The following is a 13769-nucleotide window of genomic DNA, read 5'->3' as shown; positions in this document are numbered from 1 at the left end:
CAACCTTCCAATTATATCCAGGATCTGACCTTGTCTCACTACCTCCACCGAACACTCTGGTCCAAGCCACCGGCATCCTTGCCCAGGTCACTAAAAGCTGCCCAGCTGGTCTCCTCATTTCCTCCCTTGTCCCTTATAGTCTATATTCAGCTCACTAGCCAGAGGGACCTTCTCAGAGAGCACCTCAGATAGACTCGGTCCTTTAATTAAAATCCTCCAATGGCTCCCGAATTACTGAGCATGAAGTCAGAAGCCTTTCCCGTGCTCCAAAAGGCCCTCTGTGACCGCTCCCTGACCACCTTGCTAACTTCCTCTCCTCTCTTCCTCCCTCTCCCACTCCATTTAGCCACACTGGCTTCCCTGCCTTTCTTAGAGCATGTCAAACACACTCCTGCCACAGGGCCTTTGCACATGCTATTCCTGCTGTCTGGAGTGCCCTTCTCTCAAATGCTCATGGGGTTCACTCCCATCCCTCCTTGAGGTATCTGTTCAAATGTTACCTCTTCAGAGAGGCCTTCCCTGATCACTCCATCTAAAGAAGCCCGATCCCCACCCATCTCCTTATATTACCTTACCCTAATTTGTTTTTCTTCAAAACACTTATTATAGCTCAGAATGACATCATACACAAAGTTGTTGACTTACTGTCTGTCTCGCCTATAACAATGTAAGCAAGGCCTCTGTCAAGTTCACCACTGTATCCCCAGGGCCTGGAATGGTGCCTGGCATGTAGTAGGTGTTCAACAAACCTGGTGAATGAGTAACTAATCTTTCTCAGGGAGCTAGGCAAGGCAAGGCACAGAAGGATCCCAGACTCTGCTCTCCCGGGGGCAGAACACTGAGGGCTCCAGATGAGCCAGGAAACCGTGTCCTCAGGCTGGCACAAGGACCCACCCGCAGGAAATGTGTGCTGCCCTCCAGCACGCTGGCTCCCCAGATCTGGCAGGGAAGCAGGGCCTGGCTTGAGGGTCTGGAAGAGTCCTGCAGGGATGGATCAGAAGTTGCTATTCATTACCAGTGTCCCTAGTCCATCCACTCCAGGCCTGGGCAGCCTTAGGCATCAGCTTCAGGGGGTGGAGCTGGGAAGGAGCTAGTGTCTTGCTGGTTGTGCAGCTAGCTTCCTTCCCTCTCGGGGCCTCAGTTCCCTAAATCTGAGAAATGGGGATGAGAAGAAGATGAACTAAGCTGGTTGCCCAGGTCCCTCCTGTCCGAACAGTCTGGGCATCTTTGGGTCTTCAGAGCCACGGAAGGGGTCATACCAGGTTGAACCTAGGGCCACAAATTCAAGCTGTGGTCCCAGATGGGGTCACATCTTGCAGCCAGCTGGGTCAGATACCTAGGAGAGGGGTCTCAGGCCAGCTTCTGGAGACTCTATTTCCACCCAAGGTGACAGCTGGCAGGGCGCAGGCAGCCCTGTCTGAGCCAGGAAGTCAAGGGGAGTGCCCCGTTATAGGGAAGCAGCCCCAGGGAGGGGGGCCAGGCTGGGGGGAGCCAGGTGTCTCATGGAGACCCCAGGGAACACTGCCTGCCCCCAGGGGCTGTTCTGGTGAGCACAGCCAGAGGCATAAGGCCTAGGAGCTTTTGTGAGATGAAGATGGTAAGTCCCAGGCGAGCCAGATGCCACAGCCACAGAGGGATCTTCCCACTGTGGCTCTCTAGTAAAGGGTTTCTTCTGTCAGGTGACGGGGGTGGAGGGGTGGGGGGGGGCGGGGGGCTGGGCACTGGCAGATGGGCAGGACGCCTGGGTTTTTGCTTCAGCTCTGCCACGGACTCGCCCTGTGACCTTGGGGAGGCACCTGTCCCCTCTGGGGTCAGACTTAGCGGCTAAATGAGAGGGTGGGCCTGGATGATCTCCAAGGTCTTTCTGCGCTGACATGATCATCCCCACACGCGGTAATAAAACATCACACTCCCTGACGCACTGACACGGTACAGCACGCAAAGTGCTGGCCTCCCCTGGACTCTTGTGACAGCCCCAGGGGGAGACGGACAGCCCCCCCAGGAGACCGTTGGGAGGAGGCAATGCTGGAAGCTGTGACTCCAAATCCAGGGCCCTCCGCAGACGACCCCACGTCTCTGGGGCCACAGACACCTAAGCAGAATGTTCCCTGACAGAGCAGCAGGGAGCAGAGCTGGGCAGATAGCGGCTCAGTAAGGAGAAGGGAGAGGCCAAAAGGGGAGGGGGCACGACTCATAGTCCCCCCCCCCACACCTCCCCTCCCAGTCCCTGTGGGAGGTGAGCCTGCTGGGAGAGGCCAGGAAGATAGACAACCTTTCCAAACCACGTGGCGTGTCTGACCCTCCTTGAAGAGCTGACGCCAGGCCACTTTCTTTCCCTCAGACCCCAAGGAGCCACGGTTGGGACCTCCCCAGCCTACTTCCATGTCTCATGACCGGGGTTAGACCATTTCCAGGTCAGGCCTGAGGTCTCCAAGCAGCCCAGGCTCTTGAACAGAGACAGAAATAATGAGGAGGCCCAGGGAATAGAAGGCTACCTCTTCCGGGAAGCCCACTCTGCCCACTAGCCTTGCACTCAGCCAAGAGAAGAGAAATCTCTGATGTAGGGTTATGGAAGGGAGCTCACAAGAACTGCATTCACCATATTCTGCGTGGTCCCGAGGGGAGCACTAGGTCCTGGGAAGAGGAATCCTAGGTGGAGCTTTCTAGGTGAAGGGAGCTGCTGAGAGGCGAGGAGCAGCCTGTCTCCGGAGGCATGCAAGCCCACACCAGAAGGTACTCTGTGGGGATGCTGCAGAGGGGGCATAAGTCATCTGTGTAACAGGTATCAGAGGAGGTGGCTGCCAAGCTCCCTGCGGTCTTGAGAATCAAAGGTCCCCTGAATACCAGGAATAGTAGTGTCTGGAGCCCTTGTCGGGGGCAGTGGAGGAGGCAATCACCCGGGTCCAGCCGCCTCTAGGGAGCTGGCTAGGTGGGGAACCAGCCACCAGGTAGGAAGCTCAGAGAACTCTAGGGCCCTCAAGGATTCCAAACCCCGAAGGGGCTCCACTCCTGCCTAGAGGGATCAGCCCCGAAGCTGAAGCTCGCATCAAACTGACGGTGTCAACCCAGGCTGAGGTGGAAGGATCAGAAAGCGGTCCTTCTGCAGAAAATCAATCAGTGCTGAACTCACAGCTTTGAGGAAGCTCCCTTCGCAAACACCAGGCAAGAAATCGCACCTAAGGTGTCCTCTTTTCTTTCAGGATCAGAAGCACTCAGGGGTCCTGGAGCTCAGGAGGGCTAAGCAAACCTGGGGAGGGAACTGGAAGGCCAAGGAGCAACCCCCACCCCCGATGTGCTCATGGCAGCCACAGAGCCCACTCTTCAGGACCCCAGAAAGGCAGGGACGTGAGGGCTGTGAGCCAGGGAGGCAGAGTTATCTGCGGTGGGCTTGCCAGCATGGGACCTCACCTTGGCCCAGAGCCCTCCCCAGGGCCTCAGGTTGCCTCTCCGCACTAACAGCAGCAGGGCTCACGAAGAATTCATACCAGCCAGGCATCCTGAAGTAGAGGATGCTCCTCTGTATGTAAATACCAGTAAGCCCCATGGCCCTAGAAGAGGAAATATTAACCCAAGAGAGCAGGATAAACAGGCAGTGCAGACAGCAGGGGGGAAACTGGCCTCTGGAGCCAGAGGAGGTAAGCCCTAAACCAGTCCTGCCCAGCCTTTCTAGGAGAGGCAGTGGGTGGAAACTTCCTCCCTTCATTCCCTTCACTTTAGTCCCTAGCTTCCTGGGGCCCATGACTGCTGAAGCTCTGGTCCACACTGCAGAGACACTCACAGAGGCCATCCCTTGGGGTACCCCCCAACCCCCATACCGGGTCCTGTGTCCTAGGGGCCTGCCACTGGTAGTGACCTTGGTCTTGTCCTCCCTTGGCCTTGATGCCCTCCCCAGTACAATGTTAAGCTGGATTAGAAGCAGGCGTTGTGAACACAGACCCCTCCATGGCTAGGGTGGTGACACCGATGGGATGGAACAGAAGGGTCTGAGGGCGGGAGGTGGGGAAAGACAACACAGCAGTCCTGTTCCACTCAGGGGCCAGGGCAATTTTAGATCCTTGGATGAAGGCCTTGGTTCTTACACTGCTTTCAGGTGTCCAAGCTGATTTAAGGATCGGAATAAAGCTGTGGACCATCTCTCCAGAAAAATACGCGCTTGCAAAAGGGTGCACGCAGGTGCAGGGGTGTGTGGCCCCGGCATGCCGAGCATGAGGCTCTTCCTGCCCTGATAGCTGCTGTCTTCGAGGCCCATCTCTAGGGACATGGCAGAGGTCCCACCCCTCTGCCAAGCTGGCCTGGCTTTCGGGACTGCCCAGCCACAGACAGATTTGTGGTCTCGTAACAATAGAAGAAGAGGAGGCCAGAGAGAGGGAGGGAGGACTGCGGGCTTGAGGGGTAGAAGTCAGGGGGCATTGCCAAGAAAGCAGGCTGGAGGCAGGGCGGGGTGGGGGGGACTCTGTCCACGTGGAAGCTTCTCTCAATTTCCCCACTGTGCACAGCCCCGCTGGGGCGGTGGTTCTTCGGCAGGGAAACCAACCAGGGGACCAAGCCATCAATGCCAGAGCTGGAGGGACCTACGCTGATGTCTTCAAGAGCTATTTTGCATAAAAAAGGGAGGTGGGAGGCGGGTCCTCGCCTTTTGGGAAGGCTGAGGGAGGCAAAGGGCTGGCAGTGTCCCAGGGGAGGGAGGCTGTGCTCTACTGTCCTTCCTTTGGTGGACGGGGTTCCTGACAGCCCACTCTGGGAAACCCTGATGTGGTCTCAGCTACGATTTTCATACGAGGAAACTGAGGCCCAGAGGGGTCTGTCACTGGCCTGAGGTCCCACAGCCCGTTATCATGGTTGACAAGGCCCAGTCTCTCATGCTCTCCTTTTCTCCACACGGGAAGAGCCTAGGAAGGAGGTGGTTATCACCACCGGCCTCATCTTACAGGGGAGGAAAGAGAGGTCTGCAGGCAGGAACCCAGATGTAAATCTCCACCTTGGAACACATCCACGAGGGGCACAGACTTCACTGGTAGGTTGAATTAAAATGAACTCAGTTAAATGTTATCAAGGAGGGCCTCTTAGAGATGACTTACCAACCCTTCCTGCTACAAAGGGGAGACTGCGGATAATGGCCAGAGGCGGAGGGTCATGAAGTCTGGATGCCACGTCCAGCCGTGCTTGGTCCTGAGGTACCAGGGGACCTTGGGTAATCCATCTGACCTGAGTCTCTAGATCTGTAAGTCGGAGGACCCATTTCATGGGCACTTACTAGGTGCCAGGCGCTGTAGGAGCTCCATTTTCACAGCCTAGGGGGAAGGCGTTAGGTTACTTTTTGTACTGAAGAAGTCTGTATTGCAGACATGGAGACAGGAGTTGGAGAAGTTAAACAGAACCTGCCCAAAGTCACAGATACCACAAAGGGTGGAGCTGAGAAATGAATGCAGGCAGTCTAAGCAGAGCCTAAAACAAATTAGTTGCCCAAGAAGTACTGGCCATTATGATGTTTCTGGTAGACTCTGGGAAGTTGTTTTAAAGGTATAAACAACTAGCAATAGAAAATTCCACCCCTCCCCACCCAGACGACTCAGCCTCCCTGGTGCAGGGGGGCCAACTAGCTGTGGGACCTGTGGCCGGTCCCTTCACCTCTCTGGGCTTTGGGTCTCCTCACCTGCCAAATGAGAAAGTAGGGCGGAGAACCTGGAAAAGCCCTCCCCACTTGCAAACGCCAAGTAAGAGTTTCGGGGCCCTTCCCAGAGGTCTCCCTGCCCCATTTGTCCCTCAGCCACAGGGCTGGCTGGTCACGGCCCTGGGCCAGGTTTCCCAGCTTTGGCCAAGGTCTACCAGGGAGCCGGGTGGGGGACAGGGTGAGGTCCAGGCCCCTGGCATCTTCTGCCTTGTTCTAAGCCTGCTGGCTCTTCCTTACATGCTCTCACCTGGGCCTGATGCATGTGACTCCCAGGGTGGGGCGAGGGGGTTCCTTCCCTGCTTCTCCATCCGCAGAGGAAGTGTTAGCAGGAACAAGGCAGCGGGCCATTAGCCCTCAAAGGACAAAAGTCAGCACTAGGAGGGCTGGGTGGAGGTGGGGGACAGGCAGAGGAAGCCACCCATCTTCTTGGACTAAACAGGCTTGGGCAGATGAGAAACTTTGTACCCTCCCTAGAGGGTTTCCATGTTACTTCCCTCAAATCTGCAATGCAACCAACCTATGATTACCTTTTAAGAAACAGGTTGCCAGGTTGGAGTGCTAATGCCCATTCCCTCCCAGCTATGTAGGATCTGGGAGTCCTCCTGAAAAGCCCCGTGCTTATTCCTCACCCCGAGAGCTCAGAAATGAACCCCGTCCTCCCCAGGCTCATCTGGTCCTTCCCAGCGAAGGATGGAAGCTCATTTACTGATGAGCTCCGAAGTGTGGCTAACGGGGCTGAGCCAGGCCAACAGTAGATGCTCGATAAATGTTTAATGAGCTAATGGGCTGGACAGACAGGGTTCCAGGCCTGGCTGTGTCACTAATTCACTGCTGCCCTTGGACACGGCCAATTGTTTCTTTTCAGAGCTGGGTTTCCTTGGCCAGGAAAGGAACAGTCAGACCAGGTGAGCCCGATAGAGCCCTCAGCTCTATATACCACGTGCTCAGAGCCAGGGAGCTTCCAGAGCAGAAGGAGGTTTCAAACACCTCTCCCTGCTGCTCCAGGGCCAAGTGGAGGGCAGGATGTGACTGTTGGGTGGGAAGCTCCCTGACAGGGGTTCTGAAGGCATTGCAGCTACCACTCCCCCGCCCCCTCCCCTGTAAGCACCAACCTCTGTGGGTGGATGACTGAAGCCTGGGGAAATGCAGATGGGGGTAGGGCAGGAGAAAGGATAGGGACATGGTGCAGGTTCCATTTAAACCAGACACCAAAAAAAATCATTTTGGAAGAGCCTTTGAAAGTATAAAGAGATTGTCTTCTAACACAACCCCCCCCCCCATCAGAATAGCTTTGCCATTTTCTGGCAAAGCGCTAATCTGCATTGACTTGGACCCTCCAAGAGATCAAGAATCCGGGACAGGGGAGGAAGAGAAAAAGCCCCCATGTCTGAGAGCCTAGGAGAGACGGGCCTGAGTCCTGGGCAGAAACCTGGCCCATGTGTGAGGGCATGCAGATCCATACATGTGTGTGGGGGGGGGAATGCCAACTGGGGAGCAGGCTTTGGGACAAATGAAGCACCCCAAACCCCTATCTTTGGGGTAGACTTCTCCGGAGGGTTCACAAGTCCTATACAATTCCAGACCTGCCCTGAAGTCTGCAGGGACAAAGCTCACAAAGCCAGACCACAAGACCCAGGCACCCTGCCGCTGCCAGCCGTCGAGGCCTGGGGCCGGACCCTGCCCCTGTGCAGAATTCTGTGGCCCCGTCTATACAGTGAAGGGTTGGAGCCAGATGATCCTGAAGGGCCACGCCTGCTCTGACGGTCCACAGTGCCAAGACTCTACAGAAAAGCACAACACCTACCATCACTCGGGCCCCCACCCAGGAGAACTGGAAAAGGAGTCCCCTGTCCCCAGCTGGCTGTCGGAGGCTGGGGCCGGGGCAGAGCGGAGTCCCCACACCGTCTGTCCTCAACAGCCTGCCATGGCTGAAACCTTCAAGTGGTTACAATTACAGCCGGGCTAACAGGATTAGGGGAGCATTGAAATCTAAGAAATCTAATTAGCTCAGACACCCCGGCCTCCCCCAGCATGATCCTGCAGTAACCCCGGCAGCTGGGTCTGACAGGCGGGCCCCGGGGCCTTCCCGGGCTACAGTCACTACTTGTGCAGGTGTGCCAGGCTGGGCCAGGCTTCCTGGGGAGGTGCCAGCTCGGCCTGCCTGGCCGCATCCTGCTCTGTCCCCCACCAGCTAAAGCCTCATCCTGGGCTGGCGCTCAGCTGAGCTCCAGAGCACCGGGCGCAGGGACGTGGGCAGCAGGAGGGCTGTGTCTGGGGGTAGGAGGAACCCAAGAGCCCCCACAGGGTGGCCACCCCACACAGCCCGAGGACTGACTCAGCCAGAGGAGGGGCAGGCTGAGTCAATGTCTGTATCTATAGAAACCATTGCAGCCCGGGGAAGAGCCTTGGGCCACAGAGGGACCTGGGGCCTGGAAACATCTCCGCTTCCTGCTCTAGGGCCAGGGATGGAGTTGGAGACCCAAGCACCGACACGTGTACCCCAGCAGTCACGACAGTATTTGGGGCTCAGAGCAAGCTTGGCTGTAAGACACTATCCCAAAAGAAAGGAGCATGGCTGCTGGGGCCCGGCACAGGTAGGCCCATCCCTGGGACCCCTCCTGTGTATGGCTCCTCCTCCTTAACCTCAGTTCCCCGAGTCCCCATCCTGCGGGGTCCACACCGACTTCTGCGCCCGTGTCCCTGCCTGCTTGGTGGCCTGGGAAGGCGGTAGCAGTGTTACATCTCTGAGGCCTGGGGCTGAGTCCTGGCTCGGCTACAGGTCATTTTACCTCTCTGAAACTTGGTTTTCTTGTCTGTTAAGTGGGGGTAATTCCAAATAGTAGTTAGCTTCCACTGTTGTTGCTGGAGTGCCATAAATTTGGAGAGTGCTTCTAAATCCCCCAAGTGCCATACACAAAGGCAAGGGGCTGTGGTTATTACTGTCATGTGCCCCATGGCAGGCAGCCAGCTGCTAGTGGTTAATTATTTATTTGGACTGATCTTCCTGCCCTTACTGGCTGTGAGCTCCTAAGGAACAGGAACTGTCTTACACATTTCTGGCTGTCTCACAGGCCACGATCCTCACAACTGTGGACTCCTAGGAATTATCTGTGGCACCAGTGCTGGGCCCCTGACCTGACCCCACCCCCATCATGTACCTCCTTCCTTCTCCTCATACCCAATCCAAGGAGGGGAAAGTACCAAGAGGCAGGCCCGGCACATACACTGACAGATCACAGTGAGCCCCTCAGGCCGATCCTTTCTCACTCCCAGCAGCTCCTTCCCAATAACGGCTGAAAGCAGCCGTTTGGAGGGTCCACATTCCCCTCCCATCGGCATGATCTGCTTGAGCACTGGTCTTGAATCTGTGATCATTCAAGAGAGGATGAGTCTGTGGTCTGGAGGACCCCCAGCACCTCAAGCTCAGAGTGAGGGTCAGGAGGGGATGATTTCCAGAAAGCATGCCATGCAACAGAGCATAGTAATAGAACTGTCCACTGAAGGCAGAAGCTGCTCGGAGTAATGAGTGCCCTGTCACAGGGGACATGCAAGCCAAGACTGGATATAAGCCGCCAAGGAAGTAGGCTTAGGGAAGCAGCTTCTGGAAAATGCCTCTAGCAGCCCCAAGGCAACACCTTTGTGCTTCATTCTGCACCCAGAACCTTCCAGGCCTTCAGAGGATACACGCCAAGGGCTCTACTACGCACATCTGCCTCATCCTCACAGCAGCCAAGTGGGATCAGAGTGGTTCTCCCTTTGGACCCATTTTACAGATTAGGAGACTGAGTCCCAGCAGAGTGAAGCCACTGGCCTAAGGGAGCCAGCCTCTTGACCCTTCTCCCTCCATCTCCTCAAGCACTGGGAAGACCCAAAAATCACGAAGGGTTTCCTGGATTCTTTTCCCAGAGCCTGTGCATGGGACTGATTTTCTCAGCCTCTCTTGAGCCTCCCTGAGGGCAAGGCTCAACCTCAAAATCACCCCTAGAGTTTACAGCCCAGGCAAGTTCTGCCTCCCCCGCCCCCTTTGTCAGGGGCTCTAGGGACAAAGAGCTTCCCCCTCAGAGGGCGTGGACAGAGGCCACTGTGTCCTGCTGAGAGGTCAGAGCAGTCACCAGGCAAGGCTGCAGCAGAGTCCAGGGTAATTACTGCAGCCCGGCCTTTGTTGTCCACACAAAACCCGAGGAACCTCATAAAGATGAGGCGGTGATAGGAGCCCGGCAGAAGCCCTTGGGAGCAAAGTTATGAATGAAACCGTATGGGACCCAGTCACAACCTGGCAGGCCCTGCTTCCTGGTTCCGTGACAGAGTGCCCAGAGAAGCTTCCGGAAATTAACTTGTTGGTGCCCAAATTTCTTACAACGATGCCTCACCCTGAGGCCAGGGTCATGGCTGCTTGTCGGACACTAGCCAAGGCCTGAGAACTCCGTATCCGTGGCTTCACACACGGGTACTCTTGTGACACGACTCTCAGGACAGAGTAGGCCTCAAAGTGCCTGCCTTCCTTATCTACCCCCATCTCTGTCAATCAGGGAAAAAGTGAAGTGTGTGGCTCTTCTCAGTGGGAGCCTTCCCCCTGCAATTTTCCAGGATGTGTCGCTGGTGGGCACTTGTCCTATGTGGGGGCACATCTTTGGGGGCCAGGTATGGAGAAAGTGTTGTGTTACTGTTGCAAGGGGAGTGTGTGTGTGAGAGAAAGAACCTGTGGTTCTGTGGCCAAACCCCACAGTCTCTGGACCTTTCTTCACTTTGCTCCTGGCCATGAAAGGAACGAGGATCCTCCTCCCTTCTTTCCTTAGGAGGAAAAAGGGACATACTGTCCCCACCAAGAAGCCAGAAATCCTTCAAAGACAGGGCTAGTTATCAAAGTTTTCCAGAAGTCCGGCAATTTCTCATTCCCAACTCTTCTCTGTGAGCCATACCCCGAATGCCTCAAAACCCCAATCTAAAAACCATTTAAAACTTTTGAAAACTTCCTACTTCTGCCTCCCCCCCCCCCCAGCTCTAGTCCCTGCCGCCAACTCTCAAAACTCTAAAGTTTTGAGATTTACATGTGAAAACAGCATTTCATAACCTCGTGACTTGGGACAAGGAGATGCTTCTGTCCTTTTGGGAAAAACAAAACCCAACCGAAATCATAAAACTTAGAAGAAAACACCATCTCCCTCCAGATGCATTCCCTTGGCCCCAAAGTCACACGTGCTCTGTGGCAGATAGGGCTTTCAATGTGTCTTTTGTTTGATGCTGGTGTTTCAACATCCTCAACTTGATGAGAGAAAGGTCAGCGCGAGGCTTGGGGCATTCACAGACCACACCACCAGGGCCAGGCAGAGGGGAAGCAAGGGGCCAGGAATTCCCCCCTCCCACCCCAGCTCCTGCTCTGGATCTCCTCAAAAAGCAGCCAGGACAGAGAAAGCTAGGGGCTCACCCCCTGGCCTAAACTTCCCCGGTAGCTTACAAACAACTTTTAAACTCCCGGGACCATACCAACGCCAGCAGAGTCAAGTCCGAATTCAACGCCAGCCAAGCTGCCCATTCTCCAACCACAGCGCCTGCCTCTTTATCTCTCCCTTCAAAAAAACAATAATAAGCAAACACAGGCACCTCTGGGAACAGCCTCTGGCCTCCTGCCCTGCCCTGTGTAACCAGCCTGTCCTCACACCCACAGGAGAGGAGGAGACAGTGCCGGTTAACCCTCTGGTCTACCAGGCCCTGTTCCCAGGTTGCAGCAGGGAGACAAACTGTTGCTCAAGAAAATCCTCCAGAAAACCCTTGGCACCAGGAGGCAGCTCCCTGTGGCTCCTGCCCAGCGCCAAGCCAGGGGCTTCCACAGGCGGCTTCTCACTGCCCTTTTAAATCTGCAGGGTTGGGCTCTACTCTTCCCATGCCCTGGGCTGTGCACCCAGGGGCCTCCAAATGGCCATGGCAGAGCGGGGAGGAGGAATAGACTGGCCGAGCACTGCCCTCACCCTGCCAGCCCAGCCGCCAGCTTCTTGGAGGACCTCTGAGAGAACATTTGTTTGGGCTGCCAAGTTAAATCTTCCTCCCTCATGTCAAGGCATTGGAAAAGCAGTCAGGGGAGAGGAGAAGGGGGAGAGTGGGGAAGGAGCAGCGGGAGGGAGGGAGGAAGGGAGGGAGGGAGCGAGGGGGGGAGAGAGAGGGAGGCAGGCAGGCAGGCAGCTCTCAGAGCCCCAGTTACTCGGGCACTGCCCACGGAAGCAGCCTGCGGCTCCCAAGCCAGAGCAGCCCGGACTCGGGACACCCAAGCAGGGGCCGGGCCGCCAGGCCCCCAGGGTCAGGCGCCGGGTGTCAGTCGCTCAGAGCCCCAGCCTCCGGAGACGCCCTCGCTCTGTGCCCCGCTCGCTAGAGGGGCGAGGTGGGAAGGGAAGGCGGAGGAGGGAAAAGTTTGCGGCAGGTAGAGGGGTAAGGGCTGGGCGGCCCTGCCGTCGGGCTGTCCCCCAGGGAGGGGTGGGGGGCCCGGGCCGGCTGTCCTGGCGCGCTCCCGCCAGCCCGCCCTCCTGCCCGGGTTGTTTACATTCCTGGAGTGTCTTTTAAACCCGGGGCTGAGGCCGACTCCCGGCCTTCTCCGGCGGCTCCGGGGCAGTCTCCCGTGAAAATCTGCTGGCGCACAATGGCCGGGAAGGCGGCCGCCCCTCGCCCGCGCCCCCGCTGCTCCGGGGCGGGGAGCCTGCCCTCCGTACCGCGCCCTCTCCCCGCCCGCCTGGCTTCCTGGACAGATGTCCCCGGCGAGGGGGCGACGCGCGCCCGCTGCCCGCGCCCCAGACGCCGAGGCCGCGCTCCCCACTGTTTTCTCCCCTGCCCAGACGCCAGGAATGTGAAACAAGCTTCCAGAGTCCGCCCCCCCACCCCAGCTCCGACCCCGGCCCGGCCCCCCAACCTCCGCCCGGGCCGACCTCCCACTCCCCCGGGGCCGCCGCCGCCGCCGCCGCCACCGCCGCCGCCGGAGACGGAGAGGAAGAAAGAACACGGAGAAATTACTTTCGTATTTGCAACGCGCGCGCGCACACACACGCACATCTTCCCTCTGGGCTCCCCTCCTGGCCGGGGCAGCCCGGTCCAGGCGATGGCCTTAACGCCCCTCGGGCTTCTCAAGACCTGCGGGAAGCCCCTACACACACACCCCTCGGCGTTCCCCGCTAGTACCGCGCGCCGCGTCTCCCCGGGCAATTCACACACAAACAACTTAACCGCGCCTCCACCTCCCATTTACCAAAGTGTGTGTTTTCCCAGGAAATTCAGATGCACAACTTAGCACCACCATCCCTTGCCACCCCGAAATCCAGCGCCGTCTCCGGCGGTTCTCGTACACACAGGCGCACAACTTCGCGTCTCCCCGAACGAGGTGAGGGAGACCGAGGTGGTCCTACCCGGGTCCTTCCCTCCCTGCCCGAATCCCGGTACTGCCCGGGTGTACAGAACGAGGGCTGGAGGCGCACGGGCAGGAGGCGGGCACAGGGTCCGCGCGCGCACAACCTTACTCACGCCCCGCACACCCGAAGAGCCTCGGCCCCCGCGCGCAGCCCAAGCCGGCTCCGCTCAGCCGGGCGTTCGCCGGTCGCCTGGGCCTCGGCCCCGGGCCGCCGAGGAGAGCGCAGTGGAGCTCGGCCGCCGGCCGCTCGCGGGGCTTGCCTGGCGCCGGCGGACCCTTCAAAGGAAAAGCCCCCAGCACCCAGCGCCCCACGCTCGCACCCCAAGAGTCCACGGGGAGCGAGAGGAAGGCCCGGGGCCAGCGGGCGCCCGGGTCTGGACCCAAACTTACCGGGCGCTGCGAGCGCCGCTGCCGCCGCTGGAGGACGCGCCGCTGCCGCCGCGGCCGCTGCCGGGCAGGCCCGGCTCGGGCCGGGAGGAGCGCTGCGAGGGCGCCGAGAACGGCTCCGCTTCGGCTCCTGCTCCGCGCCGACCCGGGCTGGGGTCACCGCGCTGCGCCGGCGCTGCTCGCTCGCTCCGCCGCCGGGTCGCTGCTCGCCCGCCCGCCGCCCGGTCGCCTGCTCTCACGGGCGCCCGCCGCCGCTCGCTTTTTTAATGTCCACAGACAGTGAAAAGGAACTCGGCGTTAGGGGGTGAGTAAGTGAATCAACTC

General features: G+C 58.1%; 1 protein-coding gene across 4 annotated transcripts in view; it reads right to left on the bottom strand.

The window, feature by feature from the left end:
* Positions 1-13769, bottom strand: part of ZMIZ1 (zinc finger MIZ-type containing 1) — a 234548-nt gene extending 220779 nt beyond the window's left edge. For all 4 annotated transcript variants that reach the window (XM_045878193.3, XM_054508241.2, XM_045878194.3 and 1 more), the window contains exon 1: positions 13449-13769. The gene's annotated coding sequence lies outside the window, so the exon portion shown is untranslated. The remainder of the gene's footprint in view (positions 1-13448) is intronic.

This window comes from Mirounga angustirostris, unplaced genomic scaffold (genome assembly GCF_029215605.1).
Source record: "Mirounga angustirostris isolate CCGP_5_RB_7025 unplaced genomic scaffold, mMirAng1.0.hap1 SCAF_6, whole genome shotgun sequence".
Lineage (NCBI taxonomy): Eukaryota > Metazoa > Chordata > Mammalia > Carnivora > Phocidae > Mirounga > Mirounga angustirostris.
The sequence above is the reverse complement of the archived record's forward strand: the minus strand, read 5'-3'. Positions and strand labels throughout refer to the sequence as shown.